The sequence below is a fragment of the Rutilus rutilus genome, assembly GCF_951802725.1.
Source record: "Rutilus rutilus genome assembly, chromosome: 1".
Lineage (NCBI taxonomy): Eukaryota > Metazoa > Chordata > Actinopteri > Cypriniformes > Leuciscidae > Rutilus > Rutilus rutilus.
The window spans coordinates 67266158-67289323 of record NC_140209.1 but is presented as its reverse complement, the minus strand read 5'-3'; the positions used below and the strand labels follow the sequence as shown (position 1 = coordinate 67289323).

General features: G+C 39.3%; 1 protein-coding gene across 1 annotated transcript in view; it reads right to left on the bottom strand.

The window, feature by feature from the left end:
- The window catches only part of LOC311294934 (uncharacterized protein), a 453797-nt gene that overhangs the window by 366596 nt on the left and 64035 nt on the right, over positions 1–23166 (bottom strand). The gene's annotated exons all lie outside the window — the stretch shown is intronic.

The window sequence follows — 23166 nt, the reverse complement described above, 5'->3', positions numbered from 1 at the left end:
AGACACAATTTTTTTTTTAGTGCATTTACACTGAGAGAGTTAAGAAATGCATTGGATAAGTGTTAGAATTCAGCTCCTGGTAAAGATGAAATTTGTTATAGTATGTTAAGACATTTAAATAAGGGAATTCAGAAGGTTTTAAACGTATTTAATTAAGTCTGGGAGGAAGGAAAGATTCCTGCAGGATAGAAGGAGGCAGTTATTTTTCCTATAATAAAACCGGGAAAAGATGATAATTCAGCGAATGCATATGCACATTAAAATGCATATGCTAGGAATTGGGGGAAATATGTTTAACTGGGTAATTGACTTTTTAAATAATAGAAGTATTCATTCATATAGAGACATCTAGAAGGTGTTTGGTAGAAAATGGGACACCACAAGGTGTTATTAGTCCATTGCTGTTCAACATAATGATTAATGATGTTTTTATAATGTTCAGCCAGGAATTGGAAAGTCACTATTTGCAGATGATGGTAGTCTGGAAAAGGGGAAAAAATGTGAAGTATACTCTGAAGAAGGTACAGGAAGCTCTAACCCTAGTGGAGGATTGGGGAAGGAAATGGGGTTTTAGATTCTCTATTGAGAAGACTAAGTTTATGTTTTTTACTAGGAATAAAATAGATGAAAGTATAAAACTGGAGCTGTATGGTAGTAATTTGGAAAGGGTTAAAAGTTTAAAATTTCTTGGTTTGTTTTTTGACACAAGACTTACATGGAGGGATCATGTATGTAACGTAGTAGATAAATGTAAAAGGGTAATGAATTTAATGAGAGGTCTTGCCGGAACAGAATGGGGAGCAGATATAGCTTGTTTGAAGCAAATTTATATAGGCTATATTTAATTAGAGGAAGAATTGAATATGGGTGTTTGGTTTATGGAACTGCAGCCAAGTCAGTTTTAGATTAGATATAATCCAAGCTAAGGCACTGAGAACAGGAGCTATGCGATCTTCGCCAGTGTCCCAGCAAACACAGAACGTTCCCCTAACGTTCCCATATGGTTCCCATTTGGTTATTTTTTTGGGAACCAAATAAGTACGTTCTAGGAACGTTCTCTGTAGGTTATTTTTAGGTTTAATTTTTATAACCTAAAGAGAACGTTCTGGGAACGTTCCCTACAGGTTGTTATTTAATAACCTAAAGAGAACCTTCACAGAACGTTCCCTGCAGGTTATTTTTAGGTTTTATTTTTATAATTTAAAGAGAACCTTCCCAGAACGTTCCCTATAGGTTATTTTTAGGTTTCATTTTTATAACCTAAAGAGAATGTTCTGGGAAGGTTCCCTGCAGGTTGTTATTTAATAACCTAAAGAGAACCTTCCCAGAACGTTTCCTTGCAGGTTATTTTTAGGTTTTATTTTTATAACCTAAAGAGAACGTTCTGGGAACGTTCTCTGCAGGTTATTATTTTAATATCACTTACTATTAACAGGCAGATTACCAACTGACATAGTCGTCAGTACGGTCCCCTAAGGTTATAAGATATTTTGATATTGATATTTTAAATTATGTTATATATTTTAATTCTATATATGTTTATTTAAATGCTGCGTGACTTTGAAGTGTTTTAATGCGCATGCGCGTGATCAATCACTGGAGCACGTGCGCTGCGCGAGAGCAGATGGAAACGTGACGTCATCGACAACTGACAAACAACAAAACTCCCGTCTCTCGCTGTTGGTTTCACTGCTTTCAGGTAAGTTTAGTCAACAAAATCTCACAAATAATACACACAAACGTCCCTGACACATTTCTTACGTGTAATTGACACGCTTCTGTTGAATATTTACTTTAAAGTAGTGATGGGCAGATCGAGGCTTCGTGAACCAATGAAACTTTTGAACCAAATGTGCCATATTGTGTCGAGGCTTCGAATCAATCCGACACCCGTCTCAACGGTGACACCTAGTGGTCACTTGTAGGTGTTGATCTGAAACAACCTTGACGAGCCATTTTTTTTTTTTTTTCTTCTAATATGTGAAGCTTGTAACCTATAGGCTCCTCACTGTGCATAATGTTATTTTGGTCCTGCAAAATGAATATTAATAAAAGAAATCAAGCCACAATGTCTCACTTTTTTAGAAATTTTTATTCAAAAATATTAATTTCTCTGCCTTGGAAGGACTTAGCCTACTTCTTTTTTTACAGATAATTTCTCCAGCCTTTGAAAAAATCCTCTCACAAGGGACACTTGTTGCTGGCATGCAAAGATATTTTTTAGCTAGGACATACAAATGAGGAAAAATTACTGCTCTCTTTCCAGTAAGTTAGTGGATCATGAGTTCTGGGCAAAAAAACAACAACAACAAAAAACAACAAAAAAAAACAAAGTAAGGTTATGAACGTTTATGCTCAGAGTGCAGATAAAAATGGAATGGAATGTATACCTACAACAAATAGGAAAAGCAAAATGATGTCGTCACTGGCAGTATAGGCTATTGGGTACTCATACGTAGACCTATAAAATGTATATTCACACAATATTATATTATATTCACATTGAAGCTATTTTTAACATGATTGGCAGTTGTGATTGGGACATTAGGTTGTAGGGCACAGGGCTATGGACTTTCTAAACCATGTCCCAAAAGTTTGTAATCTATATGCTCTGTCTGTCTCTAGCCTATCAGTCAATGTGTTGTGTAAATTTAAATATAAGCCTTAATAGCTTATAACTAATCAAATCGCACTATGTCACTATATTAACAAAAATCCGCTATCTCAAAATCAAACTCCTCTCACAAAAACCCACGAGGTCAATATGCGTTGACTTCACTTATACAGATGTGCGATTGTGTGGTCTGTTCCCGACCGTGTCAATCAAACGCTGATTCGGCGGACCACACCTGATGAAACACTTAGTGAAACACTTCGAGGCTTCGTTTGGGGTCCTGTGTGTTCAGTTTCCATTTTGTACATGTTGAGTTTCTTTATGAAAGAGATTTAATGCTGATCTCTGATAATCTGCTGTGTTTTCTGTTTATGAAATGATAAATCACCAGAACAATGTTCTGTGTAATATTTGTAAATGAGGGACTTTGAAATAAAGGCTGAATTGATTGTTACTCTTTGTAAGTCTGTTTATTGGACTGTAATCTGTTTTGTCAGCGTTGTGTTTTTGATCATTAGATGTTAATGGATGATTTAAACTGATTCACTCTTTTCATTTCAGAAATGAATGTCAGAATGTGCTTCAAGTGTATTACTTTTGCACAAGACAAAATGTTAATAAATATCTGCATTATTTTCATATTTTGCACTATTAAAGTTATAAATACTAGTTTGATTCCTCTCTTTCTCACATATATTTACAATTTTACTTGTAAACAACATTAATTCACATTGTAGATAAAAAATAATATTAACAATGTTCCATTAAAAAAACCCTCCTGACCAGTTTAACCTTTCATCAGCTTCGGCCTTTCAAATGTCAAAACTTTACAGCAATCATTTTCTGTTCAACTATTATTTTTGTAATTTACAAGAACAAATCAAACAAAACTAATATTAACATTCAGACATCAAAGAGCAATAAGAATATTGAGTTCTTCACAGACAACTAGACAAAGCAGTGATTGTCCTCTTTCTCATTAGATTTTCCTTCTGCTAAACTAGATCTGTGTGTGACTCCAGTAGAGAGACAAACATCAGCCGAGTGTTTCATTCATTTCAGCTTTATTCACACCTGAGGTCTGACGACACCAGATATGAGACCGAGAGCAGAACTCACACTTTACTCCAGTCAACATCTGCTTCATTTCTCCACACAAATCACTCTCATGTTCACTGTTATTGCACAGGGGAAAACAGCGCATTATTAACAACACACACTGATCTAGTAATGGGGCATGTTGACACACTAATCTGGGGAAATGAGAAACTCTTTGCACTGAAAACAACAACCATTCATTTGATGAGGTATTTTTTTACAGGTTTTTTGGTTACACTTTATTGTTACACGTTACATGTATTTACTGTAATAATAACTATAAACTCGAATGTACATTTCCTGAAGAAAATGTGAGTGGTGCTTGCAGTGGCAAAACTCGGCCCTGGACACATGCTAACACAATTAACAATGTTGTGATACCATGATATACCACATTCTAGTATGATTTACCATGTTTATAACATGATTTACAACGAATGATCACTGTTCTGAATTCTCCATGTTTAGCATAATAACGGAGATGCGCACAGAATCAGCGCTGTGTGTCACTGAATAGTGCGCAACAAGCGCAGTTGCGGAGCCTACGCTGATTTAGTAGACTGAGAATAAGCGTAGCGCCACAGAGTTGCATCAGCCTTTCTGACCGGAAAGTTTGCGGGATTGCTTGCATTATAAGGACATTGTACGAGTAACGGACAAGTAAGACCCGTGTTATTTCAATATTACTGTTATAGTGCAAGAGTATTTGTTGTAGATAGTGTTTCTAAGTTTATTCGTTTATATTAAAGCGGCCGATTTACCGCACGTGAATTGCACGCTGTATTATATGCCGTCAATCCTTTGAAGTTTGAATAGCGATCGTTATAACTTGTATAAGGAAGCAAATACTTCATGTTGAGTTTTTCATTTATATCTACAATGTAACACTTACGTGAATTTATGTTGATTATTATTTTCTTTCATTGTTTTAGAAAACCTTGCAAATGTCCATCTATGTTGATGCCAAAGCAATCATTAAAAGGCTATCATCTATCCATGACTCTGAGTTCTCTGACAAGAACACTGTGGCGGTCAGTGCACATTGATCCAGCTAAATTCAAAATTATAACATGGTCCTTCGAGCCGGATACTGACTACTACAGATATGTCATTGCCTGATGATAACCCGTCCAGTCCAGACCAGTCATCTGGGAGACCAGTGAGACAGAGTAAACTTCCTAGGCACCTGGAGGACTATGTTATGGACTATAAATTTCCAAGGTCAACTAGTCCCCCACCAAGCTCACTAGAAACACATACAGTGACTTCAGCAGTAAACCGAGCTGTGGACAGAGCATCATCCTTGCCAAGTATGTCTACACCAGTACGTAAAGCAGAACGAGTTCAATCAACTGATAAAATGTCCCTGAGAGAATTGATGGAAAACATCTCTGCAGCTGAGAGGGAGGAGTCAGCTGAGATTGCACAGCTTACAAGCAGACTGTCTCTTTATGAGAAAAGGCAGCAGCGTCGACAGGATATGTTAAAACGCATTAATGCTTTCCTACTGGAGGAGGAAGCAGATAACCTCTCACTCCAAGAAGCGGATATAGCATCTCAGAAGGGAGCACTTTCCCCTGAGTCTGTTCATAACATTACCTCGACTGCTCCACACTTCACAAAGACACCAGTTGACTTTCCAGAATCTCCGCCTGATGCAATGAGCGCTAAACAAAAAGGAGCTGATTTACCTCCAATCTTACAAGTTCCAGTTATGCGAAACGTGGCACAGGGTACCATAAGAGCTCAGTCTGCCCAGCAAACACTTGCACTGAATAGTATGAGTTCAGTTCACTCAATTCCATCATCATGCTTTGTGTCTCCACAACTCCCTACAGCTTCTGATGCTGCTTTACAAGGACAGTTACTCCTACAAAGGCAGTATGAAGATAAGTCACCTCCTGAACTTAGAAGGTCCTTAGGAGTTGAAGGCAGCCCTTTTTTGTCCCAGCAGCAATGGGCCACTAATCCTCAGACTGCAATACATACGATGCAACACTCTGTACCTTCCGTTTATGCTGGCTGTCATCCTAATTATCCTGGTGTCTACCCAGCACAGCCTAGTTATACTGGTGCACATGGTGTTCACTACCCAGCACAACAAGTAACTTGGCCACAATATGATAATTGTCAGACAGCTCCTTCACCTCCCATTAATTTATATGGAGCGCCTAAACCTTCCATACCAGACTTTGCTGTAGACAGTGAAAGGGATTTCGCTAATCTGAAACTAGCTCTGGATAATCTACTAGACCCACATCCTGAGCTGTCAGAGAAATACAAATATCACGTGCTACTTGAACATCTTAAACTTCCAGAGGCTCAAATGATTGGACAGTCTTGTCGACATGAAGCTCGGCCATATACAGCAGCCATGCAGGCTCTGCAGTTGCATTATGGACAGCCACATCAATTAGCACAGAGCGAAATAGCAGCCATACTCAACGCTCCAGATGTGAAGGTCGGTGAAGCTAGTAGTTTCCAGTCATTTGCCTTAAGAGTTCATCTTCTTGTGAGTATGTTACTATCCTTGGAGGGCCAGAGAGGCATTGAACTCAGCTGTTGTTCCCATGTAGACCGGCTCCTCAGCAAACTGCCCAAGTATCTCAGAGACAATTTCATTGAGTTCTTACAGATGCAAGGCAAGTTGAATGTCGCCAGCCTCAATCCATATAATCTTCAGGACTTTTCTGGTTGGCTGCAGAGTAAAGCTCAACAACAGCGTCTATCCAGTAGACTAGTTGAACGTTATCAGAAAGAGAAATCCTCCTACTCACTTCAGGGAAAGGATTCAACCCGATCGAAAAGACAGAGTGCTTCAGTCTACCATGGTACAGAACTCCAAAGTGTCAAATCACCTAAGCCGGTATCTCAGCCCTCTCAATGGAAGAAATCCAAAGTCCATTGCCTATTCTGCCACAGCAAAGAGCATTACATAACCCAGTGCTCAGAAATAAAGGAGCAATCTACAGAAAACCTCATGCAATGGATAGCAGAGGGGAAACGGTGCTGGAAATGCGGACGTTCCCATCATCCAGAGGACTGTAATTTAAAGAAACCATGTGGTATCTGTGGGGAGATACATCTCCAAGTCCTCCATGGAATCGCTGAACAGCGATCCAAGATTAAGCACACCAGTGCATTAAACAGTAGGATCTATCTCACACCTTCCAGTCCCTCAGGTCGAGTACTACTGAAAGTTGTGCCTGTGCTTCTACATAATAAGGACAGAACAATTGAGACATTTGCGATATTAGACGACGGAGCTGAACGTACCATGCTGCTACCTGCTGCTGCTCAACAGCTTCAGCTGGAAGGGAAGGAGGAAACTTTAGCCTTACGTACTATCCGTCCTGATGTCACATTCCTGACTGGCTTAGTTGTTACCTTTGATGTGTCCTCCAGAAGCAATCCAGTAGTCAAGTACAGAATCCAGAATGCCTTCACTGCAGATGGATTAGATCTTGTGGAACAGAGCTATCCAGTGAAAGCTCTTCAACGTCGATATGTCCACTTGAGAGATATTCCTTTGCAGTCATTCAAGAATGTTCAGCCCTTGTTGCTGATTGGCTCAGATAATAGCTCTCTGATTACTGCAGTGGAAACAATTCATGTAGACACTCAGATTGGACCAGTTGCAGTCCGTACAAAACTCGGGTGGGCTCTTCAAGGTCCTGAAGGTCTTTCAAATCGGTCAACTTCCACTCATCAGAGTTATTTTATCACCACTGCAGCAGCCCATGATACCCTCTACAGAGACGTGGAGCGATTGTGGAAGTTAGATTCTCTACCTTACCGCAGTGAAAAGCTGTTAACTCGATCTAAACATGACCAAGAATCTATTGAGATCCTAGATGGCAAGACCTGCAGGGTGTTAATTGATGGAATTCAGCGCTATGCCACTCCCTTGTTAAGAAGAGATGATTCCCCCAAGCTCCGTGCTCCTCAGGAATCTGTGCTTGCCAATCTCCGCAGTACCGAAAGGAGACTCCGGGATCAACCAGAGAAGGCAGCCGACTATCAAAGTGAGATGAATAGACTAATTCAAGCAGGTTATGTAAAGGAGATCACAGCTAAAGAAGCTAATGAATCAGAGGAATCCTGGTACCTGCCACATCATCTCGTCTACCATAATAGTAAGGCACGTCTGGTGTTCAATTGTTCATTTGTCTACGAAGGTACTTCACTCAATGAGCAGCTCCTGCCAGGACCAAACCTGGGACCATCCCTGCTCGGGGTCTTACTGCGATTTCGACAGCACTGTGTTGCGATCAGTGGAGACATCAAGGGTATGTTTCACCAGGTTCGACTGTTACCTGAGGACAGACCCTTACTGAGATTCCTTTGGCGGGATTTACTACGGGAGATCCCACCGCAAGTATATGAATGGCAGGTGCTACCGTTCGGGACAACCAGTAGTCCTTGCTGTGCTATTTATGCACTACAAAAGCACATCAAAGAACACCCACGCAGGACTACTGATCTCATCCAGTCTGTTGAATCCGGTTTCTACGTTGATAATTGTCTGGAGAGTTTACCTACTGCTGAAGCAGCCAAGACCAGAGTAGATGACTTGCGTGCAATACTGGCGGATGGCGGATTTGAAATTAGGCAGTGGACGAGCAACCAATCATCAGTAGTGGCTCACCTACCATCTGATGCTAGGTCCAAGGACATGGAACTGTGGCTTGAATACAATCGGTGTGACCCTCAAGAACCTGCATTAGGACTCTGCTGGAATTGTAGAACAGATACACTGGGTTACAAATACCGACCTATCAAACATTCAGCACTAACAATGCGTACAGTTTACAAGATACTAGCGAGTCAGTATGACCCTTTGGGTTTCATCACGCCTTATACCACCAGAGCCAAGATTCTCATACAGCAGCTATGGTCAAAGAAAAGAGACTGGGATGACCCAGACCTCCCTGCAGATCTGCGTGAGTCTTGGAATGTCTGGGAGAGTGAATTACCACACCTCAGCTCAGTTTCAATCCAGCGTTGCTATGTTCCTGAAGCAATGGATAATCCTGAAATCGAGCACCACCTTCATGTTTTCTGTGATGCGTCGGAAAGGGCGTATGGAGCGGTGGCATACCTCTCTACAACTTATGAGGGCACTACCAATGTGTCCTTCATAATGGCCAGGTCAAAAGTGGCCCCAAAACGTCAACAGACCATGCCACGGTTAGAGTTGTGCGCAGCGCTTGTTGGAGCGCAGCTGAAAAAATTTATCCATACAGAATTGTCATTCTGCTTGAAACAGACCACATTATGGACAGACTCTACAACTGTTCTAGAATGGCTACAGTCAGAGTCATGCCGGTTCAAGGTATTTGTCGGCACACGTGTATCCGAAATACAAGAACTAACAGATCAGCGATCATGGCGTTATGTCGACTCACTTAATAACCCAGCTGATGACTTGACAAGGGGCAAAACACTTCTAGAGCTTACTAGACCGAGCAGATGGAGTAATGGGCCGTCTTTCCTCTTGCAAGCTTCAGATGAATGGCCTAAGAGACCACACATCACTCAGCCACATAAGTCCAACGAACTAAAAAGTCTGACTTTCTGTAGTTTTGCATCGGTACCACAGAATATTCCAGATGTAAACCAGTTTGATTCATGGAAGGACCTTGTCGAGGCTGTACGTCAGCAATGCCATGGGGCGGCAGAGCCAAACCAGACTCAATTGATAAACAGTTACCGTGAAGCAGAAGCTGTTCTACTGCGAGCCTGCCAAGAACAAAGTTTTCCGGAAGAGCTTGTTTCTCTAAGAGCAGGCCAGCCAGTTCATAGCAGCAGTAGACTTAGAAATCTATCACCAGAGCTGGATCAAACAACAGGTCTCATAAGAGTAGGTGGGAGGCTACGGCAGTTACAGCAAGTCAGTGACCTTGATATTCATCCAATTGTCCTCGATCCTCGTCATTCTGCTACCATGCTTATAATTAAAGACTATGATAAACAGCTGTTACATGCTGGATCTGAGAGATTATTACCAGACAGTATTGGATTTTGAGAGGTCGACAAGTCATTAAAAGGTACCAACTTCACTGCCCAGAATGTCAGAGATGGAGAGCACAGCCTAAAGTTCCCCAAATGGCAGATCTGCCAAAGGCTCGCCTACGCATCTTCCGCCCACCTTTCTTCTCAACAGGTGTTGATTGTTTTGGGCCATTCATTGCCAAGATAGGCAGACGAAATGAGAAACGGTGGGGAGTGATTTTTAAGTGCCTAACGACACGTGCCATTCATTTGGATCTCCTTAATTCACTGGATACAGATGCCTTTCTACTAGCCCTCCGCAGATTCATTGCCCGGCGAGGCAAACCAGCAGAAATCATTTCGGATCGAGGCACGAATTTCAAAGGAGCTGACAGGGAACTCCAAACAGCTTTCAAGGAATTGGAACCGCAGCTTCAACAACAACTGGCAAATTACCAGGTTGATTTCAAATTCAATCCCCCTAATGCACCGCACTTTGGAGGAGCATGGGAGCGGGAGATTCGCTCCATCAAGAGTGCACTCCAGGTCGCTGTGGGAGCTCAATCATTGTCAGAATATGTACTTCACACCATCCTAGTTGAAGTGGAAGGTATCCTCAATTCCAAGCCTCTAGGGTATGTTTCAGCTGACGTGGCAAATCCCGACCCTATAACACCAAATATGCTCCTCATGGGGCGGCGGGACGCTTCTTTGCCACAAGCCGTTTACGCTCCTGAAACCATAGGAAGACGTAGATGGCGGCATTGTCAGAACTTAATAGATCAGTTTTGGATCCGTTACCTACGAGATTACCTGCCAAACCTTCATCCCCGCTACAAATGGCAGCATCCAACAGAGCCCCTTGCACTGGATACCGTGGTAATGATAATTGACCCCAACCTACCGCGAGCCCAGTGGCCTATAGGTCGTGTGGTGAAACTCCTTCCAAGCAGAGATGATTGTGTACGAACTGTTGAAATTCAAGTACGGGATAAAATCTACACACGACCTGTAGCCCGTCTTATCCCACTTCCCGGACTGCCAGATAATACAGAAAATCCGCAAACATAAAGAATTCTACTAATCATCACATTTGCTTCTCAAATGTGGGGGCGGCTGTTCTGAATTCTCCATGTTTAGCATAATAACGGAGATGCGCACAGAATCAGCGCTGTGCGTCACTGAATAGTGCGCAACAAGCGCAGTTGCGGAGCCTACGCTGATTTAGTAGACTGAGAATAAGCGTAGCGCCACAGAGTTGCATCAGCCTTTCTGACCGGAAAGTTTGCGGGATTGCTTGCATTATAAGGACATTGTACGAGTAACGGACAAGTAAGACCCGTGTTATTTCAATATTACTGTTATAGTGCAAGAGTATTTGTTGTAGATAGTGTTTCTAAGTTTATTCGTTTATATTAAAGCGGCCGATTTACCGCACGTGAATTGCACGCTGTATTATATGCCGTCAATCCTTTGAAGTTTGAATAGCGATCGTTATAACTTGTATAAGGAAGCAAATACTTCATGTTGAGTTTTTCATTTATATCTACAATGTAACACTTACGTGAATTTATGTTGATTATTATTTTCTTTCATTGTTTTAGAAAACCTTGCAAATGTCCATCTATGTTGATGCCAAAGCAATCATTAAAAGGCTATCATCTATCCATGACTCTGAGTTCTCTGACAAGAACACTGTGGCGGTCAGTGCACATTGATCCAGCTAAATTCAAAATTATAACAATCACATTATAGCATGATTTACCATGTTTCTAACATTATTTACCAGAATTTATTACAATCTAGCATGATTTACTATGATTAGCATGTTGCTAGAATCATGTTAGCATGATTAACATAATGCTAGCAAGCTTAGCATGTTGCCAACATGTTTTTAGCAAAAGATGTTAACATGATGCCAGCATGATTAGCATGTTACTAGCATGATGTTAGCATGATTAGCATGTTGCTTGCATGTTATTAGCAAGATGATAGCATTATTAGCAATTTTCTAGGATGTTTTAACAAGATGCTAGCATAATTAGCATGTTGCTTACATGATGTTAGATCAGTTTTTTTATCATGTTTACCCTAAGCTAATTGCAGTTAGCATGTAGCTATTCACAACTAGCATGTGTAGCATGTTGGAAGTCATATTTGCTAGCGTGAGTCAAAAGAGCCAACCACCATCTCCATACGATGTTCTGATGCAGAGATATAGGTCTTGCAAAACGGTTGCTAGGGTACTCTATTTGGTTTCTAGGGAGTGGCTTGGCAGCTGCCAATGATGAAACTCCAAAGGCTGCTTGTCAGTGCGAATGATATAAACCAACTCCCACGCCTCTGTGACATTCAGAATGGAAGATATCCCTCTTTGGATGTTGGTTGCTAGGGTGCTCGACAATGGTTGCTAGGGCGGGGCTAGGAAGTGTTAAGGTGATTCATGATTGGCTGTTTGCTGCCCCGGTTCAAACGAGACCACCCTCTTGTTTCTATGACACTTCTATCCGGATATCCCTTTGATCTCTTTCAATGGAACTTGTTGCTATGGTGCTCTAAATGGTTGCTAGGGCGTGGCTTGATAGCTTCACAATGATCCTGAGAGACTGATTGGTCGTCTGAGTAAAATGAGCCCGCCCCCTTGTCTCTATGACACTGTGATCCAGAGTTATGTTCAATACAAACTCCCTGTGCAATTCACCATAGTAGGAGAAACACACGCGCTTCAGGGCCGACCTTCGCCATAGTAAGTCAATGGGGCACTTTGGGACGCTCCTCCCCCCCAGGGGTGACACTTTTACCCCAGCGTGAGGAATGTTCTCACAGAGCCTGTCAGCCTCTTCAAATGTGGAAAACCACACGTTTCTGCCAAATCCTCGCTCAGAGCTACGAGTGTCAAAGTCTAACTCTATAGTAGCCTACATGTGCTTAATATACAATATCACTCAAATATAGAATTACACATTAAAATAAAGTGAGTTTGACTTTGATTATTTGTCCCAGACTCGTTTACTTTCCTGTTCAACAGTTCTTCTGTATTAGATTCAGTCCAAACTCTCTTTTGATGAAGATTCATAAAGTGATTCAGTCAAAACTGGACATTAAAAAGCAAACGTGTAAAAACAGTGAAACTCAGGGTGACAAACGTTTATCATGAATGAAAATAACAGTCGAAGATCAACAACTGAAGAAACATGTTCAGACTGAAACAGGAACAAGCGTTTATTGACCATAAACTACAATAACATGATTAAACTGTAATAAAACATGTGAATTAACAGTGAAATACTGGAGGTGACAGTAGATTAATGTTCATTTACAGTTATCTCTATGATTATATAGATGATGTGTTATTCATTTCACATTATTGATTATAATAATCCTGTGAGATCCAGCAGTTTTAATCAGATCATCTGAAGGATTTTAATAACACATTGTGCACAAATAAAGTGTGTGAATATCAATAACGCTGATAATGCAGTAACACACACAATCAGTTACACAACTGGAGAAATGGCAATTTAGTGAGAGTGTGTGTGTGTGTGTGTGTGTGTTTATCACACTTCTGATAAACAATGAGAACATTTTCACATTCCACATTTTCTTTGCAAAATTGTTACAGTGTGTGTGTGTGTGTGTGTGTGTGTGTGTGTGTGTGTGTGTGTGTGTCAGTCAGAGTGTGTTTGTTGTTTAATGTGACACAGAGACACTGAAGAGTTATAATAAACTCCAAATCCAGCACAGAGGGGTTCAGTGAATGTGTGTGTGAATGTGTGTAAGTGTGTGAGTGTGTGTGTGTCAGAGACGCTGTAGAAGGACAGAGTGCCGGCCGACACGTCCACAAACACTCCTACTCTCTTACAGGATCCTGAACCAGCAGAAACATCAGTGCAGTTACTATTGTGATAGACAGTGAGTCCGTTATAAGAGCGCTTCAGACTCCAGGACTTCTCATTACATCCAAACACACAGTCAGCACTCCCTCCTTTCCTCTCGATTCCTTTATATGACACTGATATATGAGTATGATCTCCACTCCATTCAGCCTCCCAGTAACAGCGTCCAGTCAGACTCTCTCCACACAGAACCTGAGGATAAGGCCCATTAAATCTCTCTGGATGATCAGGATACGACTGACTCTCTCTCACCCACGTCACCTTTCTGTTCTCCTCAGACAGAGCGAGACGAGTGTGTGCTGTGTTTGGATCCAGTGTGAGATCAACGGCATCTGAACACAAGAACACACACATTACAACAGCAACATTTACAACAACACACACTAAAACTGTGTTTGAGGACTTACATCTGTGCAGTCTTGATGTAATCCTGAACTCTCCACAGTGATCCACACTAGAAAACACACACACACACACACACACACACACACACACACACACACACACACACACACACACACACACACACACACGCACACACAAATATAAAATAAGCTTAAATAATGTATAATTAAGACACATGTAAATCTTTTCTGAACTTTTCACACACATTTCAATATAAAATATTAAGATATTATAAATTGATGAAGTAAAACAGAAACATGAGTTTGAAAAATAATAATTCAACAAAACTTTAAAGTTTAATTACAGCGATGAGTCGTATTTAATATTAATAAATTCAAGATTTTCTTATTTATAAGGAGGATCAAAATCAGGAAAATAAACTAAAATTCTCTCTCACACACACACACACACACACACACTCTCTCTCTCTCTCTCTCACACACACTCTCTCTCTCTCTCTCTCACACTCTCTCTCTCTCTCTCACACACTCTCTCTCTCTCTCTCTCTCATACTCTCTCTCTCTCTCTCTCTCGTTTCCGGTGTGAGTGTGAGCGTGAGCGTTTGGAGCGTCGTGAGTGTGGAGCGTGTTTTTCTGAGTGAGTTTTCTTTTTTTTCTCTCTTTTTTTTCGTTTTTTTCACCCTTTATTGCTTTTTCTATTATTTAGTTAGGTTTTTTTGGGGGGGGGGGGGGGTCGCGTGGGGGTTTCCCCTTGCGTGGACATGGCGGACTCACGAGTTGGTGTTCTAAAGAATCTCACGCGTCGTCACGACGGTGTTAAAGTGGCGGCGGCCGCGGTGAGTGTTGAAGATAGTTGTTTGGCAATGGGGGAACTGAAGTTGTTGGGCACGACAGTAGGCTATTTTGTCGGCGTCTAAAATGAATAGTGCTGTTGTGTTTTTTTTTAAGTAAGTCGAAAAAGCAAACGAACTAGTGGAAAAGGGAATTGTTGTAAATCTCTTCACACCTGTTCTTCCGCTTTCAACGCCCTCAAAAAAAGTAACTTTGTCTAATATTCCACCTTTTGTTTCTGACGATACACTGGTTAAGATCCTTTCCCGCTATGGAAAGCTAATTTCACCGATCAAGAAAATTCTCATTGGTACTGCTTCACCACTGTTAAAACATGTAGTTTCTTTTAGAAGATTTGTCTACATGATTTTGAAAGATAGCGAAGAGCTTGACTTTACTTTTAACATTAAGGTTGACAATTTTGATTATGTTTTCTATGCCACAACGGACAAGATGAAGTGCTTTAACTGTGGTGGGGTAGGCCATCTGATTCGAACTTGCCCTAAAAAGAGTAAAGAGGATAATACATCGACTGATGGGCAAAACATGGAGGTTAGTCTAAACAGTGATGATGAGGAAAGGGTTGTAGCAGGGACTTCTAATGCTCCCATTCTGAATGTGAACAAGGTGACTGTTGTTGAGAATAATGGTGGTGTTTCTGAAGCTCAGGATGTAGTTTCTGATATCACTGAACCAGTAGTGACTTTGCAGGAAGATACATTGAATGCTACTGCTGTAGTGAGTGAAGGAGTCAGTGATACCATTACCGAGTCAGTTTTAACAAAGGATAAAAGTGATGATGTGAGGGGTCAGTCATTCGAACTGTGTGATGATGTTGATCTAGAATCAGATATAACTGAGTTTAAGATTCCAGGTAAAAGGAAAAGTTCAAGTGAAGTTCAGAGTGTTAAACAGAAAAAAACAAATTTTGATTATGATGATAAGGAAGGGATGGAAAGTGGCAACGAATCTTCAGATTCAAATTTCAGTTTTTCTCAAAGAGCTTCATCCAGTCGTGATTATGAGGTAGAAGACATTAAAATATTCCTCAAAGCAACGAAAAATAAAAGAGGAGTACGTGTCTGTGAGTATTTTCCAGACATCAAACAATTTGTTGACAAAACCAAGATGTTCATGGCAGAAAGCTTATTCACAAACAAAGAAATTTATCGGTTAAAGAAAATTGTGAGATTTTTAAACCCTGATCTTGTAAATGATAATAGCTAAGAAGCCAAACATGACACATGGGTTTCTAGTTTTGTTTTTATCAGCTTTTGTTTGTTTTTTTATTTTCTTCTTTTCTTTTAAAAATGAATGAAATTAATATTGCTTCCTTGAATATTAATGGAGCAAGAGATTTTAAGAAAAGAATGGAAATTTATGAATTTGTGAAACAAAGTAAGTTAGATGTGGTGATGCTGCAGGAAACCCATAGTGATCTAAAAAATGCTTCTGATTGGGCTAGAGAGTGGGGTGGTCTTTCGTTTTTAAGTCATAATACTTCACTTAGTGGTGGAGTAGCCATTCTTTTTGCGAAAAATTTTAACCCTCACTCTTTTCAAGTAGAAGAAATAGTAAAAGGTAGACTTTTAAAAATAAGAGCAAACTATGACAAGAATGTTATTGTTTTTATTTGTGTGTACTGTCCTGTCTCCGCAATAGAGAGAATGGTGTTTTTAAATATATTGTGTTCTGTGTTACAAAAATGTGATCAAGAAGAGTTTTTGTTTTTGGGAGGTGATTTTAACTGCACTGAATCTAATCTAGATAGGAATCATTTAGAACCTCATATACCTTCTAGAAATCGATTGATTCAATTTGTTAAGATGCATGAATTGTGTGATGTTTGGAGACGACAAAAGGGCATGCAAAAACAGTACACTTGGACTCACGTGCGTGATAGAATAATTTCTATGGCAAGATTAGACAGATTTTACATTTTCAAACACCATTATAATGTTATAAGGAACTGTCACATTGTACCTGTTAGTTTTTCTGACCATTGTATGGTCAAATGTTCAGTTTTTATAAATCTTTTAAAACCCCAAAGTGCTTATTGGCAATTCAACACTTCTTTATTAAGTGACAAACATTTTAAAGAATGTTTTAACATTTTTTGGGAGGATTTTAAAACTAAGAAAGGTTTTTATAACTCTGTACAACAATGGTGGGATGTAGGAAAAGCCCAAATTAAACAGCTTTGTTTACAGTTTACTCGAAACATCACTACAGAGACGACTTTTAGAATGAGTATCTTGGAGGCTGATATTTTAAAACTCCAAGAATTGGCAGAGTCTACTCGTACAAGAGGTTTCTTAGACTTACTTTTAGATAAAAGAACAAAATTGGCTGATCTACTTGGTTCTAGGACACAGGGGGCCTTGGTCAGGTCGAGATTTCAAAACGTGAATCAAATGGATGCTTCAACTAAATTTTTTTTTAATTTAGAAAAGAAGAATGGTCAAAGTAGAACCATTCATGCTTTAAGATCTGAATCTGGAATTCTTTTGACAGATCCTTCGGATATTCGCCAGAGGGCAGTTGGTTTTTATGAGGATTTATATAAAAGTGAAGTTGCTGTAGAGCTAGAAAATGAGGCTGAGTTTTTCTTTGAAAACTTACCTCAGGTGCCTGAAAGCATCAACACTGGAATTTCCGGCCCTCTGAGAATGAGTGAGCTACAGAAGGCAGTTCAAGGAATGGTGTCTGGAAAAACACCAGGCATTGATGAAACACCAGTGGACTTTTACAAGTCTTTTTGGTCAACAGTAGGAGAAGATCTCCTAGAAGTGTTGAATACCAGTCTGGCAAGGGGTAAACTGCCTCAAAGTTGCCGAAGAGCTGTGTTGACTCTCCTACCGAAAAAAGGAGATCTTGGAGATATAAAGTGTTGGCGTCCAGTTTCTTTGCTCTGCAGCGACTATAAGCTTTTATCGAAGGTCTTAGCTAACAGACTGGCTAATGTAATGGATAGTGTTATTCATCCTGATCAAACCTACTGTGTCCCAGGTAGATCGATATTTGACAACATTTCTTTTATTCATGATCTTATCGAAGTCTCCAAGATGCTTAAACTAAATTGTGGTTTTATTTCGTTAGATCAAGAGAAAGCTTTTGATCGGGTCGAACATTGTTTTTTATGGAAGGTTTTAAACGCATTTGGCTTTAGTGATAGTTTCATTAACTACATCAAAGTTCTTTATAATGATGTTGAGAGTATTTTAAAGGTCAATGGTGGTTTATGTACTCCTTTTACAGTTTTTTAGAGGCATAAGACAGGGTTGTGCATTATCTGGTATGTTATATTCTTTAGCGATTGAGCCTTTGTTAAATCAGATAAGGTGTAAGCTTCAAGGTATAATTTTACCAGAATGTAGGAATAAATTCACACTGTCTGCCTATGCAGATGACGTGACTGTGTGTATCAATGGACAAAGTGATATTCAGGCTTTGTTAAATTTGTTGAAAACTTTTAAAAGAATATCTTCTGCCAATATAAATTGGACAAAAAGTGAAGCTTTTTTAATAGGGGATTGGAAAAATGATAAACCAAAACTTCCTATGGGCCTGGAGTGGGGTAAAGTTGGTTTTAAATATTTAGGAGTTTTTATTGGAGACGAAGTAGTTACACAGAAAAACTGGGAGGGTATAATTGAGAAAGTTAAAGGTCGACTTGAGAAATGGAAATGGTTGCTTCCAAAAATGTCATTTAGAGGGCGAGTTTTAATTGCAAATAATTTAGTGGCTTCTTCGCTGTGGCACAAGTTTGCTTGTTTAGATCCCCCGTTAACTTTGTTAATAAAACTACAAGCACTGCTTGTGGATTTTTTTTGGGATAAGCTGCATTGGATCCCGCAAAGTGTTTTATTTCTGTCCAAAGAAGAAGGTGGTCAGGGACTGATACATTTACAAAGTAGAATAGCTGCTTTCAGATTACAATTTGTGCAAAGACTTTTAACTGTTTCAGATGTTTTTAACTGGAATGCTGTAGCAAGGTTGATTTTGAACAGGTTGGGTAATTTTAATTTGGGAAGGACAATTTTTTTGATGGATCCACTGAAATTAAGTTTTCCTATGTTACCTGTTTTTTATAGTAATGTCTTTAAAGTGTGGAATCTTTTTACTTTTCAAAAAGTGGAAGACTCAAAATCTCTTTACTGGCTATTAGAAGAGCCTTTAATCCATGGGAAGCGTTTGGACTTAACGAACAATTTTTTCCTTCCCGGAATAAACAAAGCACTTATTGACAACAGAATAGTGACTCTTGGCCGTTTGCTGGAAGTAGCTGGACTTGATTTTAAAAACAAGGAAGCAACATCTCGATGTCTTGGAATCAATTCTACTCGCGTTATAGCACAACTTCTTCAGAGATGGGAATCTGCAATAAGTGATCAAGAGAGACTTTTGCTATTGGACTATAAAAACAAATTGTGTAATCCAGGGGCTCGTTCTTCGTACGTTGCTTATTACATCCGAGATCAAATGACACATCCAAGATGATTTCATCGTGCTAATCATAATCCGGCTAATTGAGTTCTTCGAACACACTTGCCGGATAGGATTAGTATCGCTGGATTGAGTTATCTGAGATAACTGCGCGTTCACGCTCTGGCTTAAAAGGGGATATGTATCGATAGTGGAAACATTGATCAGCAACGCTGCCATTGGCTGCTCAGCGTGGCCAAAGAGCGCGCACAGTTTTTCTCATATTATATCTATGTTTTTTCTCCTCAGCAGAGCAAGAACTAATAGTCGAAGTTTATTCGGAATTTTAATGTTTTAATCAAAACGCCAGGGAACACCTCAAAGTCTGCAAAAGCCAGGAGAGAGGGCTGGCAAAAAGTAGCAGACAATTTAAATCCGTTAGAAGTGGCCATGTTAGATGTTTTTATCACTTATTAGCCTATATTTTTTGTATTTTAATAATTGCATAATTACTTTGTTCATTGTGATGTCAGAGTCACCACACTAGAATATGGGAACAAATAAAAGTGAAGTACAAAAATATTCTAATGGTAATTTTTAGTTATATTATAGTCTCTTTTATGAAAGGCACTGTTAAATAAATGGTTGTCTGTTTATAAAAGCAATCAAGAAAAAGGCTGAGAAAAAAAAAAAGATCTTAGTAGCCTACACTGTATTTTTGCTGCATTAAATTAAGGCCGTATAGTCATTTCAGCTGTTAAATCTTGAGCAATGATGAATTGCTTTGACTTGTGGAAGTAAAAACTGATAAACTTATGTTAATGTAAAAATATGTATTGAAGAAGAGTTCAAAAAGAGTTATTGATCACATTTTTCCCAAGTGTAGTTCATTGTAATGACATTGTGTTTTCCTCTTTTGTGCACTTCTACATAATACACCAACACTTGTTAACTTAAGTGGACATTTTCTAACTTTCCAAAGGAAAGAAAGTATAAGACTTTGTAATGTCCATTTGTTTCCATTGCACTGGACAGTGAAAACCCTCTCAGATAACTGTCATATGGAGGAACTAGCCTACCTGCAAGTGCATAAAGAACTTTACTTCATTTATACTTGTATGCTTTATGGCTGCAATATAAGTTTAAGGATTCCACATCTACAGAAAGGCCTACAGAAGAGTCTGCACAGACAGAGGAGACATAGGCCTACAGGTGGGCAGTGGATAGCCAACTTTTCCTTTTATTTGTTGCATGAGGCATGTGTCTAATATCTCTTGTTGCAGGCACTTGACCACTGGCTTTTCTTTACAAAGAACAACTGAAATAAAACTCAAGGAACTAAGCATATTTGTCTTTTCTTAAACATTTAATGAAAAGTGTTTTTTTTTTTTTTGGCAATGTTGTGTAATATGGCACATGCAAATGCAACAATGTCACAGGCCCTGTCAGGTGTGCAACCCTCAGACTTTTCAGACACTGAAATCTTCCCTTTAGTTAGCCAAAGTTAATTTCATTGTGTGCCCTTGTCCTGGCTAGAGCTGCATTGTAACTGGTTTGGGTCAGGGAATGGGGTCATAAAACACCTGTCTGCAGGCAGGAACATGTCATAATCACCTATGAAGAAATGCAGTTCTGTTAGGATCAGCATAAGTGTATGTAATACAGTGAGCTTGATATTTAATTGTGGAACTTTCCTTACCACTTTCAAATAATGTGCATAAATGTGAATCTCTGAAAATTCTTAAGTCATACACAGATCCTGGCCATTTTGCTTTCACATTTGTGATATGGAAGATTTGTCAACTGCCTTTTTTTTATTTGATATAATATTATTAATCTGGAATATTAAGAATCACAATAGTAACTGGGCTGCACATTTACATTGTGAACCCCCTTTCTGTTCACATAATCCCCTTCATTGAGGCCTTGATGGCAGTCTAGCCTATAAGCCTGAGTGAAAAGTGTAATAGTGTAAAGGAAAGAGCCACTCGCAAATAATCTTAGGGTACAGTTTGTGCTGTAGTTAAAGCCCGACTCCGACAAGTCGAAAATAAATGTGCGTTTCCAACAAATTAATAATGTAAACGACAATCTCATGAGTCACGAGGAAAAAAAATATATATCAGAAAGTGCACTATCGCACTGCGCTGGACTTCTCGTATCAGCTCCGCTTATGAGCCGCAGTCTAATCCTGTTTACATGAAATAAGCCTGCTCCCGAGCAGGTTTAAGATTGCGCACCTGTTGCTATGACAGCAAGTCCAGGATGAGCGTCGAAGAACCAAACAATCCAAGATCATGCCAAATCGTCAACAATCAAATCCAGCTAACTGAGTTAGCGACGTACGAAGAACGAGCCCCAGACCCGGAAGAGTGTTTTCCGGGTTTGTTTTTTTCTCTTAAGTTGGATGGGTGTACTGGTTTTTATCTTGAACAAGTTGATTCTTTAAGTGTTGATTTTTTTTCCTGTGATAGAAAGCTTTTGTATAAATATTGTGTAATTGTTTTTAATAAGAACAAGTTGAATAATAGAATAGATACACCTTGGCGTGTTTTTTTTAAGCTAAATGAAGACAAAAAACCTGAATGGAGAGTTTTTTATAAACCACCATTGACCAAAAAAACAGGAGACTTGCAATGGAGAATTGTTCATGGTGTTATTGCAGTCAATGCTTTTACTTCTGTTTTAAATCCTGACAGCACTGATAAGTGTGCTTTTTGTGATGACAGAGAAACTATTTTTCATGCTTTTTTAAACTGTTATAGACTTGAACCACTGTTTTCTGTTTTAAAAGATGTTTTAAAAAAATGTAATGAGGTTTTCTCACAAGAGATTTTCATTTTAGAATGTAAATATGTCCTAAAAAAGAAGTTTGTGTGTCAACTGCTTAATTTTGTGGTGGGACAAGCAAAAATGGCCATCTATTTGAGCAGGAGGAAAAAAATTGAACAGGACGTAATACAAAATATTGTTGTATTGTTTTTTAACTTGGTACAATCTAGAATCTTAATTGATTTTTATTATTATAAAAGTATTGATGATCTGCTTTCTTTTGAAAATCTTTGGAGCTGTAATGATGCTCTATGTGTAATTTTTGAAGATGAATTAATTTTCACACTTTATTGATTTTATTTTGAAAGTTGTTGTTTTTTGGAGGCTGTATCATTGTAACAAGATGAATTTTTGTAAATAAAAGCTTTTTTAATCTCTCTCTCTGTCTATCTCTCACACTCTCTCTCTCACACTCTCTCTCTCTCTGTCTATCTCTCACACACACTCTCTCTCTCACACACACACACACTCTCTCTCTCTCTCACACTCACACTCTCTCTCTCTCTCTCTCACTCACTCACACACACACACACACACTCACTCTCTCTGACACACACACACACTCTCTCTCTCTCTCTCTCTCTCTCTCTCTCACACACACACACACACTCTCTCTTTCTCTCACACACACACTCTCTCTCCCTCTCTCTCTCTCTCACACAGACACACACTCTCTCTCACTCACTCTCACACACACACACACACACACACACTCTCTCTCTCTCTCTCTCTCTCTCTCTCTCTCTCTCTCTCTCTCTCTCTCTCTCTCTCTCTCTCTCTCTCTCTCAATTCAATTCAATTCAATTCAAATGAGCTTTATTAGCATGACTGTGTAACACAATGTTGCCAAAGCATGAACATATTATATATAAATAATAAAAAAACAAAAAAAAAAAACATATACAAACTAACAAAACATATATGTATAGATCATGTCATATGTAGCATAGTCAATATAAATAAATAGATAAATAAACACAATCTATCCTAATAAATGAATAAATACAGTGGGTCTCTCTAGAGAATTCTCTCTGGCGTTGTGAATAGCTAACACATATTTAGCCGCTAGTGCAGCTGTACTATCATCTTCTCCCAGTAAGAAGAACATTTT